Raw genomic sequence first — 17710 nt, 5'->3', positions numbered from 1 at the left:
GAGGTTCATATTTCAGCTAAATTTTATAAGCTTCACACTAGTAGACAACATTATGACATTTAGAAAGAACTTTGTTGCCTTGGAGATAGGGCGAATCTGATTTTCAGAAATGGTCATATTTATTTGATGAGAGATTATGTTTTCTCAATCCACAGTATTAGAAGAGCAGGGTTAGAATCCTAATTGAGTCTATGTGCTAGGATGGTTTCAAAGAAACAAACAACAAAATTTATTAAAGACTTCAAAACTGCCTTCAAGTATGTTTGGGTTAACACAGAGGAAGCAACACACGCTGGAGACCAAAGCTAAATAATTTTTAAAAATTAACCAAAAGAGAAAAGTGTTTTGTAAATAAAATATTAACTGCAGGCTTTAAGTCTCTGTGGTGGATTGCTTTCTTACTCTCCTTGGTTGCAACCCATGTCAGGACCGCATGTCTGTTTTCATAAAGGACAATGGAGAGCCATCTCTGACCTCCTCTGGCTTCCAATTTGCACAGCATCCTGGGGTCAGAAATGCCTCCATGGTCCATCCTTCTTCACCAGCCTCTGATACCAATTGTTCCTCTCGTGCCTGGGTTCGAAAATCATTGTAATGGCCACGCAGACAATACTCACATGTAAGGGACTGATTAGGGAACTTAATAGGTTACCACAAGTCAGAATCAGCAACCAGTCATTGATTTCCTCAGCCAACAATTGAATCTCTCTCCAATCATAGCCTCTCAACCATGTGGTATCCAAGTCAAGTCTCTTTCTGGTTCTTAGTTTCTCTCCACCACATGGCACCTTGGCCTTTGTCTCCATGGCCCGGTGGGCCTGTCACTATGCCCCCACAGTTCCACAGCCTTGGGCCAGAAGGTACCCCGACTTTCAGCGCTGTTCCTCTCACTCTCCGTGCCACTGTCTGTGAGGCATCTGGTCTTGGCAGCTTCGCCAATTCAGACAGAGATCTTGAATGTGCTCTTCCAAGGTCCTCTCTTCTCTACCACTTCATCCTTTTAGCCAGGTGTGGTCATGAAAATTGGTCAGTTCTCTCTATTAGTAGAACACACACACTATCTGCATAGTCCCACACCCAATCCTTTGGTGAGGGTGAACCGAGACTTGGGTAGAAGAGACCCATTAAGAAAGATTACTCCAGCAAAGGGCATTTATAGAGGTCTAAATCAAGGCATGTACATATAAAATGTATTTATATATGAGGATGTGGAAATAGATCTATGTGCATACATCTATAGGTTTAGTACTAAAGTAGCAGATGGACATTGGGCCTCCACTCAAGTACTTCCTCAATGCAAGAATACTTTGTTCTATTAAACTGGCATTCCTTGATGCTCACCTTCCCAACATGATCGCTGAAGACAAAGTGGGTGCATAAGCAAATGTGGTGAAGAAAGCTGATGGTGCCTAGCTATCAAAAAATATAGCATCTAGGGTCTTACAGGCTCGAAGGTAAACAAGCAGCCATCTAGCTCAGAAGCATCAAAGCCCCCATGGAAGAAGCATACCAGTTTGTGCGATCACGAGGTGTCGAAGGGATCAGGCATCATCAGACTTAAAAAATGATAGTTGTTAATAAACAGTTTCTGCTGCTAACGTAAAAAAGAAAAAAAGAAAGAAAGAAAGAAAGGTCACTCCACCTCAGCACGGAGCAGCAATGTAGAACAATGGACAATAAGTAATTTTTCACACTGACAATGGATTCAGAGAAAGGATGAGCAGGCGCAAGAGACACACAGCCACAGAGCCTATAGAAAATATAACTGTGTCCAAAGCCAGGAGACCATGACCATGTTGAAAGATAGATCCTGGTCCTCTCACATGCTGGTCAGAGGCGGCTGTGACAAGAGCAATGGGCGCGTGTGTCCCAGCATCTCTTATGCCGCTCGTCTTGGTGATGTCCCTTGAGAGAACTGGCTGAGTGAACTGTCGTGATTCACAAGAGTTCATCACCTCCAGCAATTAATTTTATCCAATTTATCCACTGAGTCACTCAAGGCGCATTTGAGTAAGGCATTTCAAGAGGTTAGTCAAATACCATTTTTGATTAGCATTCGCTTGAGAGTAGCTGAAAAAGAATCAGTAGGCTTTTTCAACATATACCAACAGCCAACAGAAATTCAACTTAATGTCACAAACTTCACCTGACTTTGAAAACTACCATTCAGACTCTCCTTTCAGTAATGCTGCATAGAAGAAAAGAGCACTACAGAGACTGGGGAGCCTCTTCCAGGAAAAAGCCATTTCCAAAAGAACCCTAAAACTCAGCCACGTGTGTTGAGCATAGTTGACTTCTTACATTAAGCCTACCACTTTCTCTCCAGGTGGACACCTGACTCCACCCCCGCTTACTCCCAGCCTCCTGAGGTATCTAGTTACATTCCATGTGATTCCTCAACTCCAAACTTGTCAGGCCTGCCCAACCCCTCCTTGTCCCCACAGTGTCCACTAGGACAGTCCTGGAGCAAATTGGGCCTCGCCCCAAATTCTCACTTTGACCGAGAATACAAACTCCTCTGGGTGCTTTCCGAAGCACATTCCAGGTGCCCCCACATACTTAGAGGGAAAGCTCCTTAAAACAAGCACCCTGCTGTCGGGCTCCCCTTTGGGGTTCCCAGACTTGAAAGCTTACAGGAAGCAGTCTCAGCTTTCTCCCTTGAAGCAACTGGCGGATTCACAGCACTGAGCAAGTGGGTAGGAACTCGGGGCGTAGTGTGCTGCACCACCAGAGTTTCTGGGCCGAAAGCAGCCTAGCACTGATCTATTTCGTTTGCGAGGCTGAGCCAGAGGGGGCATTTTCCGTCCAGCTGAAGATGAACAGTAAAGGCTTCCAATAGCAGCTTTGGTTCCTGATGTTTGCCCTCTCCCTGCTTAACCAGAATCCGTAAATGGACCCACAAAGGGAGGTACTCGGGTACCTTTTCCTGACCCCAGCACTGTCAGACCATTAATACCATCTATTCTACACATATGTTCCTTTCCTCTGGGTCCATCAGCTTGTTAGGCCTTCCCCTGGCAACCTGGAACACATGATACATCACTCAAACAATGCCGTTGCTAAGACGCTCCTCTGGAGTCTCCACTTCCAACCGAATGCACAAATTTCAAAACTAGATTCGTTAGATTATTCTCATGTTTGCTCCTTTTCCAAGGATACAGGCATTCTTAAGAAATTCCCAGGAATCTTCCGATTGGTACTAATACAAATGCCTGATATCCAAACTCCCAGAAGCCCCGAGGGTTCTCTGCAACCTTCCTATCTCCTCCTCACAGCACACTCCTGTCTGTCCTCCGCAGGGTAATGCCAAGGTCATGCTGGGTTCCGCATACTTCCTACCTCTATCCTTCTCCTTGCCCATGAGCAGAGTTGACAAGCCACTTGTGGAGTGTCCCCATTTCCTTCCACGCCACACTTGGTCTCCCCCGTGCTCTACACACCACACCAGTGCTACTTACTTTCCTTCCCCATCAGAAAGGCATGCTGAGCAAACAATCAGGGAAGCTGATGACACGAAGAAAAACGCAGCATGGGGATTAGAGGAAGAAGACTTCTTAATAACTTTGCTTGCTGAAAGTGAGGACAACTAGAATCAGGCTATTTTTAAGGATGTGTCTTATAATGCAGCTAGATATGAAGGACTATGACAAAGCAATAAATAATAATAACATTCAATTGTTCCTGTATTGTTTTATCAACAATGTCAGGTACCTTGTACACACAATAAAAACCACTTGAGGCAATAAATGAAATTATCCATGGTGGTTATCTTGGAATAGTAGAATTATAAATGTTCTTTTCTCCTTTGTGCTAACCTGCATTTTACAAAATTCATGCACGTGATTTTATAAACAGAGAGTTAATCTTAAGAAGAAATTAGCAAATTTAATGTCAAAAATCAGGCAACATTTGACCTGAAAGTCTAATATTAAATAAATGTCAAAGATCTCCAAAAAATAAGACTATATCCCTCAAGGAGAACGCACACTTCCCAGGAACTGCTATCCAATCCTAAAATCACAAATCCATTGAGTCAATGCCAACTGAAAGTGGCCCTACATAAGGTTTGCAAGGATGTAGATCTGTATGGGCACGGACACCTTCATCTTGCTCGAAGTGGTTGGTGGGTTTGAACTGCTGGCTTTGTGGCTAACAAATGTTTACCCAACAGTGCCACCGGGGCTCAGGGATGCTTTAGTACAGCTTTGTAACCAGGCAAATGGGTTCACAGGCTGTGTCAGAAGCCCCTCCTAAAACACCCGCTCCAAAACCCAAAACCAAACTGACTGCCACAGAGTCGATGCTGACTCGGGGGCGCCTTAGAGGACAGGGTAGCACTGGCCCTTGGCGGTTTTGAGGCGGTGTGACTGTTTTTAGGAGTAGAAAGCCCCATCTTTCAATTGAGGAGAGGCTAGTAGTTTCGGACTGCCCACCTTGAGGACTGCAGCCCAAAGCATAAGCCCTGCATCACAGGGCTCCTTATAACGCTAGGTACATGTGCAATAAGAGAAAGGTGGAATGTACAAAAGTGGTCATCGCTGCCATGGTCAGAGGGAGAAGCTCTAGTAATGCTTTCTCTCTCTTCTCTCTAGCCTCAAAGCAACACTACTTAACCCGAGCAATGACCCTGGGGAAGAAAAGGAGGGAAGTAGGAAGGATGCAGGAACCTACAGCTTAGGCCTGATTTCTCTTAATGAGAGCACTATCTTTTTTAAAAAAAAACAAAAAACAACGTTTTATTAGGGGCTCATAGAACTCTTATCACAATCCATACGTGCATCAATTGTGTAAAGCACATCTGTACATTCATTGCCCGCATCATTTTCAAAGCATTGGCTCTCCAGGTAAGCCCTTTAGAGCACTGTCTTTACCACAGTGGGTAGAAAGACCAATTGAGTGGCTGACAGTCACTTATGTTTTTTTTTAATGAAAGAGTAGAACAGGACAAAACGTGCAAACAGCATTGCTTCAAGAAACATTCATGCACAGATTTCTCCTTGCTCCGGTGTCAAACAAGTCCAAGTGGACTCTGCTCTAAGGGGAAGGAGCGGCTGTGCAGCAGGAAACACCTGACTGGCTGCTCCCATGGAGATTTCAGCCCTGCACACCCTTCGGAGCAGCAGAGCTCTGACATCGCAGGGTCCTGGGAGCCAATCATCGCAAGGGCACAGACAGCAGTGGAGGGATATGCATTTCTTACCATTGCTGTGGCTTTAGAATATAAAAACAGAGACGACAGAGAACACGTTGACACTGAGCTAATAAAGAGGTCATCCAGACCCAGAGCAAAAAAATCCTATCATTGTGAATGCAGGGGAGTGCAGAGTGGAGGCCCAAAGCCCATCTGTAGGCAATTGCACATCCCTTTGGAATGGGCTTCCAGGTATGTCCAGCCAGTGCTTCCAACAGGAAGCTCACCTTCCCAAAAAGGGCAGTCTAAGACGAAATCACTCTGTTGGAATAAAATAGAAAGAGAGCCCTTTGAGGCAGGGATGAATTTGAACACGTCTTTAATGCTGACAAATAAAATCCTTCACGCGAGCCCAACTGTCAACAGTGGCCTCCCCTCAGTTCAAGATCAGCCTGCGATTATCTCAGAACAAATAATTACATCGGAACTCAAAATGATTGTATTTCAGGGAGCCTTCAAGAAATCACTCATTTCTTCATGTGCCCAGTATTTACCGAGTTCTTTCCTGGGTGAGGCGTCGTCCCATCCATTATAATCAAGCCAAGGCGGTGCTTTGCCTTGAGAAGCTCACAGTGTGGGAAGGCATCAGAAGGTTTCCAGGTAAGCACACCGAACTGACCACAAGCCTTGCTCGCCTTTCCCCCAGAACTACTACTGAAATGACCATAGTAGGATTTTTGATGGGGTTAAAACCCACAAGACCAAGAACATGGGAGGGGAGACAATAGCAAGTAAGAAAGAGTCCAGCAGCCTTTGGAAGATAGAGAAGAGACAGATGGTGTCACAGCAGAATAGGGAAAGTTGTAACTTAAAAGGTGGGGTCTAGAAAGAACTGCCAATTCTCTCCCAGAGAACATCTGAGAGCAGCAGTGGGGGGCAGCATGTCCCCAGAAGACGAGAAAGAAAGCAAAGTTCTAAAACCAGCATGATTGGTGATTGGCTGAAAATCTACCTGCAGAGTGGCTGGCATTTACCACCTGCAGCTCTTCCAGAGGACGGTGTGTACATCTGGCAGACAAGCACGTGTGTCACAGTAAGCCTCCAATTGCTTGAGGTCAAGTTTCAGAGACCTAGCAGAGGCAAGGTGGCGGCTACTTAAAGCAAGTCATGTGATTGGAGCGTATCTTTGTGGGGTTTTTTAATTAATCATTTTATTGGGGGGCTCTTACAAATCTTATGACAATCCATCATTCAATTTTATTAAACATTCCTGTACATACGTTGCCATCAACATTTCCAAGACATTTTCTTTCAACTTGAGATCCTGGTATCAGCTCCTCTCCTTTCCCCCTCCCCCCACCCACATCCTCTCACCCTCATGAATCCTTGATCAATTATGTATTATTGTTGTTATTTCATGTCTTATACTGCCCATTGTCTCCCTTCACCAACATTTCTTGTTATTCATCCACCGGGGGACGGAGGGGTTCGGGCTATATATCCAATCTTGTGATGGGTTCCCCCTTTCTTCCCCTTTACCACCCTTCCCCCCACCCCCCTGCCCTCATGATAACACTACTCCCACTACTCTTCCTGGGGTTTTTATCTGTCCTGAATTCCTTGGGGTGAGAGCTCCTATCTGTACCAATGTGTGTACTCCAGTCTAGCTGGATTTGTAAGGTAGAACTGGGTCATGGTAGTGTGGAGTAGGGGGTGGAGCATTCAGAAAACAGAGGAATGATGTGTGTTTCATTGGTGCTATACTGCACCCTGATTGAATTATCCCTTCCTGTAACCCTTCTGTGGGGGGATATCCAATTGTCTACAGATGGGCTTCAGGTCTACACTCCAATCCCCCTCAGTCACATCGATATAATTGTTTGGGTTTTTTTTTAGGTGGGGAGGATCTTTTGATACCTGATAACTGATCCCACTGACACTTCATAATCACACAGGCTGGTGTGCTTCTTCCATGTGGGCTTATTTGCTTTCCTGCTAGATAGCTGCTTGTTTAACTTCAAGCCTATAAGAACCTAGACACAATATCTTTTGATAGCTGGGCACCATCCACTTTCTTTACCACATTTGCTTATGCACCCATTTTGTCTTTAGTGTTTGTGTTGGGAAGGTGAGTATCACAGAGTGCTAGGTTATTAGAACAAAGTGTTCTTGTGTTAAGGGAGGCCTTGGGTAGAGGCCCAAAGTCTGTCTGCTACCCTTATATTTAACATATAAATATATGTAAATTGGCCTCTATTCCTTTCATTATAAATTAATATATGCACACCTATAGCTAGCTGTACCTCTATAAATAGCTTTTACTTCCTATTGCCTTTTACCTTCCTCCTCTTCCACTATCATGCACACCCTCCACTTGGCTCTCAGTAAATCCTCTTAGATACACTGCACTTGATCAAACCCCACCAGGCCTCCTCAACATCATTTTTTCAGATCTCTTGTTGTTCCCTCATCCCTGAGTTTGGCTCCCTGCTCCCCCTCCCCACTTGGTCCTCTCCACGTCCCCCAGGGACCACCAGTCCTGTTGTTTTCTCATCAGGATTGTTTGTGCTGCCTATCTTATACAGAAAGACATTGGGCAAAAGAAAAAAAGATACATAGTTCGAGGTCTGTGTGCTGATCCTTATGAGTGCTTTCCAATCAGGTCTGATGAAGAGCCAAGCCCTATGCCCCGAGTCAGAAGTCTAATTTTGGGAGTCCTTGGGGGACTGGGTTATTTTTCTCCTCTTGCTGTCCTGCTGCACTCCCTTCACGTTTCACCCCGCTGTTGAGCACCTCTTAACAAAACTTCCTAACATCACCAGTGCCAGGGAAATCAAGCAGCAAGGGATGATGCTTCTACACAAGGCAAGCCCTTACCAAATATGAAATGCTCCATTTTAAGTTATGCTAAGGTTATCTATTGCCATTCAGAGAAGTTAGGCACACATTCCATGTCTATTAGTAGAATTATTAATAATCCAGCGCTGACAAGCCGTAAATCTCCATCTAAGAGAGAAAAGTACTCCTCTAGCTTGGGCCTATCTCCTCATACCTCCTTACTTGTGTTGGAGGAGAAGTGCCTCAGCATGACACATCAGAACACCCAACATCCTTGAAAGATAAACAAGCGGCCATCTAGCTGAGAAGCAACAAAGCCCACATGGAAGAAGCACACCAGCCTGCGTGATCATGAGATGTCGATGGGATCAGGTATCAGGCATCAAAGACCCAGAACAAAAAATCATATCATTGTGAATGAGGAGGAGTGTGGAGTGGAGACCCAAAGTCCATCTGTAGACAATTGGACATCCCCTTACAGAAGGGTCATAGGGAAGAGACAAGCCAGTCAGGGCGCAGTATAGCACCGATAAAACATAACATACAACTTTCCTCTAATTCTTTAATGCTTCCTTCCCCCACTATCACGGCCCCGATTCTACCTCACAAATTCAGCTAGACCAGAGCATGTGCACTGGTACAGATAAGAGCTGGAAACATAGGGAATCCAGGACAGATAAAACCCTTAGGACCGATATTAAGAGTAGCCATACCAGAAGGGGAAGGGGAAGGTGGAGGGAGAAAGTGGGAACCGATCACAATGATCTACATATAAACCCCCCTCCCAGGGGGATGGACAATAGAAGAGTAGGTGAAGGGAGACATCGGTCAGTGTATGACATGAAAAATTAATAATAATTTATGAATATTCCAGGGTTCTTGAGGTAGGGAGGGAGGGGGAAATGAGCTGATACTAAGGGTTCAAGTGTAGAGAAAATGTTGTGAAAATGATGATAGCAACAAATGCACAAATGTGCTTGACATAATGGATGAATGGTGATAAGAGTTGTACAAGCCCCTAATAAAATGATATTTAAAAAAAAGCAACAACCAAGATAAAGGGAGCTTTTAGGAGGACAAGAGTTATAGACAATGGATCTGAAAGAAAATGGTCACAGACTTCTCACTTACCACAGAAGAGCCTGGAAGGCAAGAAGGCTACTCTCAACCAGATTATCAATCAAGTGACAGAGTTGATAAGGCAGGTTCACAAGACTGAAAAATATGAAGAAAAGTAAAAGAGAAACTTGCCTCCTGTGTGTTCTACTCAGGAAAGTGCTGGGGGATGTGCCTCAGCCAAATGAGAGGAACTCTGGGTGCAAGAAGGTATTAGACATGGTATCCTGGGAACAGGGAAGTCAGAGCTGGGGTCAAGAGCATGGCCCAGGGACAGCCAGACATCAACCCGGAAGGCAAATCGTCTTGATGGAAGTCATGGGGCAGGGATGGAGAGGGGAGGAGGGTGGAGAGATCATTTATGTATGATCTATTAGTATCATTGGAAAAAATATTGATAAGCACATATGGATCTACTGCAACACCTGGGAGAGGAGGAAACCCCTGCTATCAAGAAAACCAAGCAAATGAGAAAAGGCATAAACTCCAGGGGAAAAAGGAAAGTAAACCACCCACGGGAATATATCTATATATATTTTATACATGCACATAGAGTGCTCCGTAACTATTTAGGAAGAAAACAGGAGAGGAAGTAAAGGGATGGTTGTTTTAAAATGATTAACTATTCAATTGCCATAAGGAGAAGTACAGAAATAATGTGTGAAACTAACTAATGAAAATCTATCAGCATCAGCGTAGTATTTCAAAATATTTAGTAAATACCAAGGGAGTTTAAAAGCTATTAATTATTGAACGTTGTGGGAAAAGAAGCTGGGATGCGAAGAGTGCCTTGCTGTTTTTTAGTGGAATTTCTTAATAAATCAAGTAGACTTAAATCACATATACTTACTGCTTAAATTTTGAAAGTTGCTTTTAAAAAGAATAAGTCGGAGGTGGCGTGTTTGTGTACTTAACAGTGACAATAAACAAAGTAGAACCAGTGGGAGGTCTGGGGGGCCAGCCCCAATCCCAACAATGTGGACACCTACCCCTCCCCCCAGAAGAATTTATTTCAGAGGACAGCACTGAATCTGCAGCTCCGGGAGAGGGACATGTCTGATCAGAGCACACAGGAGCAGATAAAGGGGAGGAGGAGAGAGTGGAGCACAGCCTGGCCCACCAGGCCATGAGGACGGTGTTCCCATTCAGAGCAGCCAGTCCACAAAGAGGGCCACATGGCCGGCCCCACTATGAGATATGACGTACCTCACTGACCCATAGCCCTACAGGGGATAACACTGGAGACACAGTGTGGGAATTGCGCCCGATCTGATCCTGCCACACTGAGGCAAAACACTAAGGGGGTGCAACAGAACAGTGAGGTAATGAAGTGGTGAGGTTCCAGGGAATGCCAAAGATGGACTTTGGGCAAGGACTTGGAACCCCAACAGACTGGACTGGAAAACACTCCTAAAGGCCAACAAACAATCCGTGAACTAACTACAAGCTTGTTTCTTTCTTGTGTTTTGTTCTATTTTTTGTCATTGGTTTGTTGTTGTTTTGTTGTATATTGTTGCTTGGTTTTGCTCTGTCTTGTTTTGTGCATGTTATTATCTCTGCAGGGCTGTCTAAATAAGACAGGCTGGATGAACAATCTGGAGGAGAAAACAACAGGATGGACAGTTCTGGGGGGACATGGGAAAGAGGGAGGTGGGGAGAAAGGGAGTGGTGTTAACAAACCCAGGGACAAGGGAACAACAAGTGATCCAAATCAGTGGTGAGGAGGGTATGGAAGGCCTGGTAGGGCGTGACCAAGGGTAATGTAACTGAGAAGAATTACTAAAACCCTAATGAAGACTAAGCATGATAGTGGGACAAGAGGAAAGTCAAAGGAAATAGAGGAAACAGCTAGGAGGCAAAGGGTATTTATAGATGTCTAAATAAAAGCATGCACATATGTAAATATATTTATATATGAGGATGGAGAAATAGATCTATGTGCATATATGCATAGGTTTAGTATTAAGGTAGCAGATGGACATTGGGCCTCCACCCAAGTACTCCCTCAATGCAAGAATACTTTGTTCTATTAAACTGGCATTGTATGATGCTCACCTTCCCGACACAATCGCTGAAGACAAAGCGGGTGAATAAGTAAATGTGGTGAAGAAAGCTGATGGTGCTCGGCTATCAAAAGATGTAGTGTCTGGGGTCTTAAAGGCTCGAAGGTAAACAAGTGGCCATTTAGCTCAGAAGTAACAAAGCCTACATGGAAGAAGCACTCCAGCCTGCGTGATCATGAGGTGCCGAAGAGATAAGTTATCAGACATCAAAGAACAAAAAATCATATCACTGTGTGCTCACCTCCCTGATACGATCGCTGAAGACAAATGGGTACATAAGCAAAAGTGGCAAAGAAAGCTGATGGTGCCCAGCTATCAAAAGATATAGCATCTGAGGTCTTAAAGGCTTGAAGGTAAACAAGCGTACATCTAGCTCAGAAGCATCAAAGCCCACATGGAAGAAGCACACTATCCTGTGCGATCACAAGGTGTCGAAGGAATCAGATATCAGGCACCATCAGAACAAAAAGTCATATCATTGTGAATGAAGTGGGGAGTGCGGAATGGAGACCCAAAGCCCATTTGTAGGTCACTGGACACCCCCTTACGGAAGAGTCTCGGGGAGGAGACAAGCCAGTCAGGGCGTGATGTTGCAATGATGAAACATACAACTTTCCTCTAGTTCTTGCATGCTTTTGCCCCCCACCCCATAACCCCACCCCAGTATCAGGATCCCAATTCTACCTTACAGATCTGGCTAGACCAGAGGATGTACACTGGTACAGATAGGAATGGGAAACACAGGTAATCAGGGCGAATGATCCCTTCAAGACCAGTGGTGATACTGGGAGGGTGGGTTGGTAAGGGGGAACTGATTACAAGGATCTACCTATAACCTCCTCCCTGGGCGGACAGACAACAGAAAAGTGGGTGAAGAGAGACGTGGGGACAGAGCAAGATATGACAAAATAATAATTTATAAATTATCAAAAGTTCATGAGGGAGGGGGGAACGGGGAGGGAGGAGAATAAATGAGGAGCTGATGCCAGGGGCTTAAGTGGAGAGCAAATGTTTTGAGAATGATGAGGGCAATAAATGTACAAATGTGCTTTACACAATTGATGTATGTATGGGATTGAGATAAGAGTTGTATGAGCCCCTAATAAAATGATTTTTTTAAAAAACAGAAAACGTTCTAGCAAAGTGTACAATAATTAACATTTAATGTAACCTTTTTTACACCCAGATGGCCATGACCACCATCAATCAAAGGAACACTTCCATCTCTCCCTCAAAATGTCCTCAGGCCTCTGTGTGCCCCCTCTCCTCCTCCCGCTGCTGCCCTCCAGCAACCAATAGCTACCCTCAATTCCTTTGCATTTTCCCGCCTTTCGCTGCACTTAAACAAGACAGTGTGGATGGGCATGTGTCTGTGTTCATTCAACATAATTCAACATAGTTATTGTGAGATTTATTTACGCTGTTGTGAATACTGATCTCTAATACCCTTTTATTGTTAAATACTGTTTCATTGTATGAACATCTCCATTTATTTGTTGATAGATATGTGAGTTACTTATAAGCCTAGACTATTACTTTAAAAGCTATTGAGACACTTTGGTAATAAAAAACAACATGATGGACTGTATTACCCACATCCTGGTCTCAAGTGTTTAATTTAAAAGATAAGGGGTAAATCCTTTTGTGTATTTCCCCAACAGTTCAGCACACGTTGGGCTGCTAACAGCAGTTCAGCAGTTCAAAACCTCCAAGCTGCTCCACCAGGGAAATCGAAGCTTTCTCCTCCCGTCAATATCCACAGCATCAGAATCCCACGGGGCCCTTCTACTCTGTCGCGCAGGGTTGATGAGCGTTGGAATCGACTTTACCCGCTGTGAGCTATCACTTAGTTTTGATAGTTTTGTTTCCCAACCGCACGAGTTGATGGAAAGAAGCCCTGGTTGAGTAGCGGTTCCACGTGAGCGGCCAACCACAAGGTCAACAACTGGAAACCAACAGCTGCTCCAAGGGAGAAAGATGAGGCTTCCTACTCCCCTACGAGTCGGTCTTGGAAACCCCCGGGGGCTCTTCTGCTCTCCTGCAGGGTCATTTTGAGTTGGAATCAAGTCGATGGCAGTGGAGTTGGGGGTTGAGTTCACGGGTTCATGACAAGTGACTAGTATACCTCCGCACGCGCCTAGATGGAGCAGTCCTTTTAAAACTGTCGTGAATACAGAGCTGGCGAGACACTGGCCATCTCAATGCTTTTCACATGCACAATTCAGTAGCCTTCGTATGTTTACATGTATGTCCTGGTTGTACTTTAAGACATACAGGGTTCCCCCAGAATTTGAATGTTCCTAGTATAATATTTAAGGAGAAGGGAATGATTGAAGTATGGACTGGTTCTGTGTGAACCCTTCATGATTTACCGTATTTACTCATGTAAATGCCGAGTTTTCAGCACATTTTTAATGCAGTTTTTGTGGTAAAATTAGGTGCCTCGGCTGATTTTCGAGTCGGCTTATACTCGAGTATATACAGTTGCAGGATCTCCCGTGTTAGTCTGGTTTGACTAGAGAAACAAATCCAGGACATTCACATATGTGTATATATATGTGTGTGTGTGTATATATATATATATGTGTGTGTGTGTGTGTGTGTGTGTGTGTGTGTGTGTGTGTGTGTATGAAAGAGCTTTATATGAAAGAGTAATTGTATATTTAAAAAAATCCCTTAAGGAACCCTGGTGGCATAGTGGTTATATGTTGGGCTGCTAACTGCAAAAACATCCCAGCCCAGTCCAGAACAATTCCTTAAGTCTGTTATTAGCTGATCTGTCCAATATCAGCCTGTAAATTCCCCTTCAGACTAAGGCAACACATGCAATGACGCAGAACACAGGAAGATCACAGCCAGTGGGCAGAAAGTCTTGTGGATCCAGTGGTGGTAGAATCATGTCAGCTCTGGTGTGGATCTGGATGGAGCTCCTCCAATCCAGGGCTCTTTCTCTATCAGTGTAGCTCCATGTGGCTTGTCAACCGAAATGTCTCACAGGGAGCGTGTATCTGGCCTTCAGTGAGCTATTTAGCTCCTTAGTGCCTCCAAAGAAGCTCATCAATCTGTGACCTGGCTGACATGCTAAACTCCATTCCTTCACTCTTAATAGTCTCAAGTTGACACAAGAGTATAAATACCACACTCCCCCTCAGCCTCCACCTTTAGAGTGAAGGAGTCTCCGGTTCTTGACATCTGCCCACACACTCTGGGTTTCTCCCTGACCAGGCCTCCATCCCTTCCATGCCATAGCAAGGACTCAGGAAGAATGGACAGACTGTTAAGTGGTGAGAAATGACAACCAGCCCTAGTATTACTATTTGGATAGAGAATTGTCTTGGGTTTCCTGTGAGGGTTAGTGGATGCTACTATTATCTTGAGGTGGCCTTTCTAATATAAACTCACTGCCAGTGGAGTCAATGCTGACTCATAGCAGCCCTACAGGGCAAGGCTGAACCTCCCTGTGTTAGTTTTTGAGACTGTAACTTTTTACAGGAGTAGAAAGCCTTGTTTTTGGCTTCCGGGGAGTGGCTGGTGTTCCGAACTACTGACCACCACCAGGGCTCCTTGGCCTTCTTAATAGAGCTCTGGGTTTTAGTTGGCATCATAAACTTACAAATGGGACCACTTTTCTCCAGGTGCAACAAGCTTGACTAGCACTTTTTCTATTTCTGAGATCTGACAGCTTGTTCTGCCTGGCTTAACCATCCATGAGTCAGTAGTAAGAGCACAGCAAACCAAGAGATGCAGTCCCCATGTTCTTTCTGCCAGATCAGTTATAAAAATGTTACACACGACTGGTTCTGGCACTTATTTCCAGGCTCCACCTGTAGTACTCTTATCTGGATTCCTTTATGCTTCGCTTCTAGGAAAGCCAACAAGCCATCCTCCCGAGGCTGCTACTCCTCAGAAGGCCCCTGTCAGAAGGACTTCAAAAGGTGGAGGTGTGTCTTTATGGTCCCAATGGTTAAGTGAACGGTTAGAAGTTCAAGTCCACCAAGAGGCACCAGGAAAGAATGTATTTTCAAAAGATCACCTAGTGAAGCAGAGAGTCAGACCGAGATTTGTGCACCAACATTCATGGCAGCCTAAATGTCCACCAGCAGATGAATGCATAAGCAAAATGCAGTGCATGCACCTGACGGAATACTATTCTGCCACGTAGGAGAAACGAAGTCTTCATACCTGTTCAGTAAGAATAGAGCTAGAAGACATTCTGCCGAGTGAAATAAGTCAGTCACAAAAGGGCATACGGTATATGACCGCAGATATATAGAAGGGGCAAGAAGCGGCAAGAGTATACATACCAGTTTATTGGTGGAGACCAAAATGGGAGGGAGGGGGAGCAGTTGGGCTATTGCTTACAGATAAATTCTGGTTTATAGTGATGGGAAAACCACATCAAGGGGAGGATTGCACAATTAATGGCTGCTGTCCATGGTTATATATTTGGAAGAAGTAGAATTGGGCAAAGTTCTCTGAGGGCTATACGTACAACAGTGATTTTAATGAAAACAAGAGTAGCTGCTGAGGCTTTTTATATGCAACCAAAAAGCTCATGGGATTTGGTTCCTCGCTTTAGGGATCAGGGCATGGGTTTTATGAACACCCATGGTTTGTCCTTCTGTTCGACCTCTGAGGTCCTTGTGTAGTGCCTATGGCTTTAAGAGCTTGCAGACAGCCGCATAAGACACAACAACCAGTCTCTATTTGCCCGTAAGAATAAAGAGAGCTAAAACATAGAAGACAGAGAAGGTGCAGCAAGCTGTCTCCATGACAACTGCTCTGTTTGCCATGAGACCAGAACTTGATGGCACCCTGTGAACCTGACCGATGAAAAAAGTCTACAGAAAAATATCCTGGTCACAAAGGGGAAAAGACAAAGTAGGATTTCAAATTCTCATGGACTCCAGACTTTCTGGAGTGAGCCATGCAGGCCAAGTAAATTCCTGAAAGTATAGTTCTGAAATTGCTTTTAAATTTTATGTCAAAAAATATTATCTTGAAACCAAACAACAGCTCACTACGTAATGTCTGCCTCGGCTATCGTGAGCGCCGTCAATGTATCTGGACTGGGGCGTGCTCTTTCAGGATTCATCCAATGATTTAACCACACAAATCCTGAAGTGGTTGAAATCTAAAACATTGTTTCTAGCAATCCATTGTACAGATGTTCTTCACCAACACCATACTTCAAATACATCAATTCTCCCAACCACCTTTTTATCCCCAAAGAAGCCTGAAATCTGGGTGATGAGGTGAACTCTCAGGATTTAAAAAAAAAAAAAAAAAAGGTTTCTGTTCCATTCACAGGAATTCCTATTCATGGCAAACCTATGTATGTCAAAGAATAGCAACGGTTCATCATGCTTTCGGTAGTTTTTTGTTGTTGTTTTTTTAAAATTCATCCTTCTAGACCTTTCTTCCAAGGCTGAGAGTCAAACCTCCACTTTTCGGCTAGCAGTCAAGCACATTAACCATTTGCACCCCACCCCCACTCCCACCCCCCAGCAACTCCTTTTAAGTGTTAGCAGTGAATCATTACATCACCAGCACACCCTGAGGGAACGTGGTCACTGAGCTCCATTTGGGCAGGAAGCAGCCTCTGAGACTGCTCAGTCTGTCCCTTTTTGTACTCTTTCTATAGCTTTACTGGGCTCAAGAGATGTCTTTCATATGGTTTCTGAAACTACCCAGGCCCCGTTGACTGGAGAAACTTACTTGAGCATCTTGGCTAATACAGTGTGGTCAAATCTATTCTGAAATTAACATTCCCATCATTTATAAGGAGTTCTGACGGGTTAGGCATTGGGTGGCTAACGGCAAGATTAGTGGTTCAAACTCACCAGCCGCTCCAGAGGAGAAACATGAGGCTGTTGGCTCCCCTAAGTTTTACAGTCTCGGAAGTCCTTTAAAGCACTTCTAATCTGTCCATTGCCATTGCTCTGAAGTAAAATCGACTCCATGGGGTTTGGGTTTATTAACATTTATTCACCTCATTTTATACCTCGAATTTTCTAGGTCGGGCTCATGTTTCCAAGATGAAGAATGAGGAAAGTTAAATGCATAGTTAAAATCCACACGAATCTCATTGTGGGCCTGCTCTGTCAACCTTTTTCCTGAAATAAAAACCTTGAAAAGGGGCCATGCTGGTCCTGGGTTTTAGTGCCTTTCCCAATCCTTGTGCACCATCTGGTGGCTGAAGAGCTGCCTATAAGGAGTGAAATAACATTCCGTGAAGAGAAGCACTTGAATGACTTTGGGGTGGGGGAAGTTGCCAAGAAGAGCTGACTGTGGGGGGACAGTGATTGGGAAAGGGAAGGAGGCAGAAATAAATGTGACAGCTAATTCTCAAATTAGAAGACTAAGTGCTGAGCATTAGCTATTGGTTCATAGTCTTTGTAAACCTTGAGCTTGTCCTACAAAGAAATGGCCTCCTAAACACAGTCTGTGCTCCATGTGCCTGTTATAACACAGTATTATCCACTGCAAAGCGGAGTAAACATCCTCATCTCTTACTGAGAAAATCAGGGCCCACAGGGCTGTGGCTGGGCCTCAGTGGGTC

At 44.4% G+C, this 17710-nt stretch overlaps 1 protein-coding gene across 1 annotated transcript in view; it reads right to left on the bottom strand.

Moving 5' to 3' along the window:
* AP1S3 (adaptor related protein complex 1 subunit sigma 3) overlaps positions 1-17710 on the bottom strand; it is an 80598-nt gene that overhangs the window by 25893 nt on the left and 36995 nt on the right. The gene's annotated exons all lie outside the window — the stretch shown is intronic.

The sequence above is a fragment of the Tenrec ecaudatus genome, chromosome 13 (assembly GCF_050624435.1).
Source record: "Tenrec ecaudatus isolate mTenEca1 chromosome 13, mTenEca1.hap1, whole genome shotgun sequence".
Taxonomy (NCBI): domain Eukaryota; kingdom Metazoa; phylum Chordata; class Mammalia; order Afrosoricida; family Tenrecidae; genus Tenrec; species Tenrec ecaudatus.
Note: the sequence above shows the minus strand (reverse complement) of the source record. Positions and strands in the feature narration are given on the sequence as shown.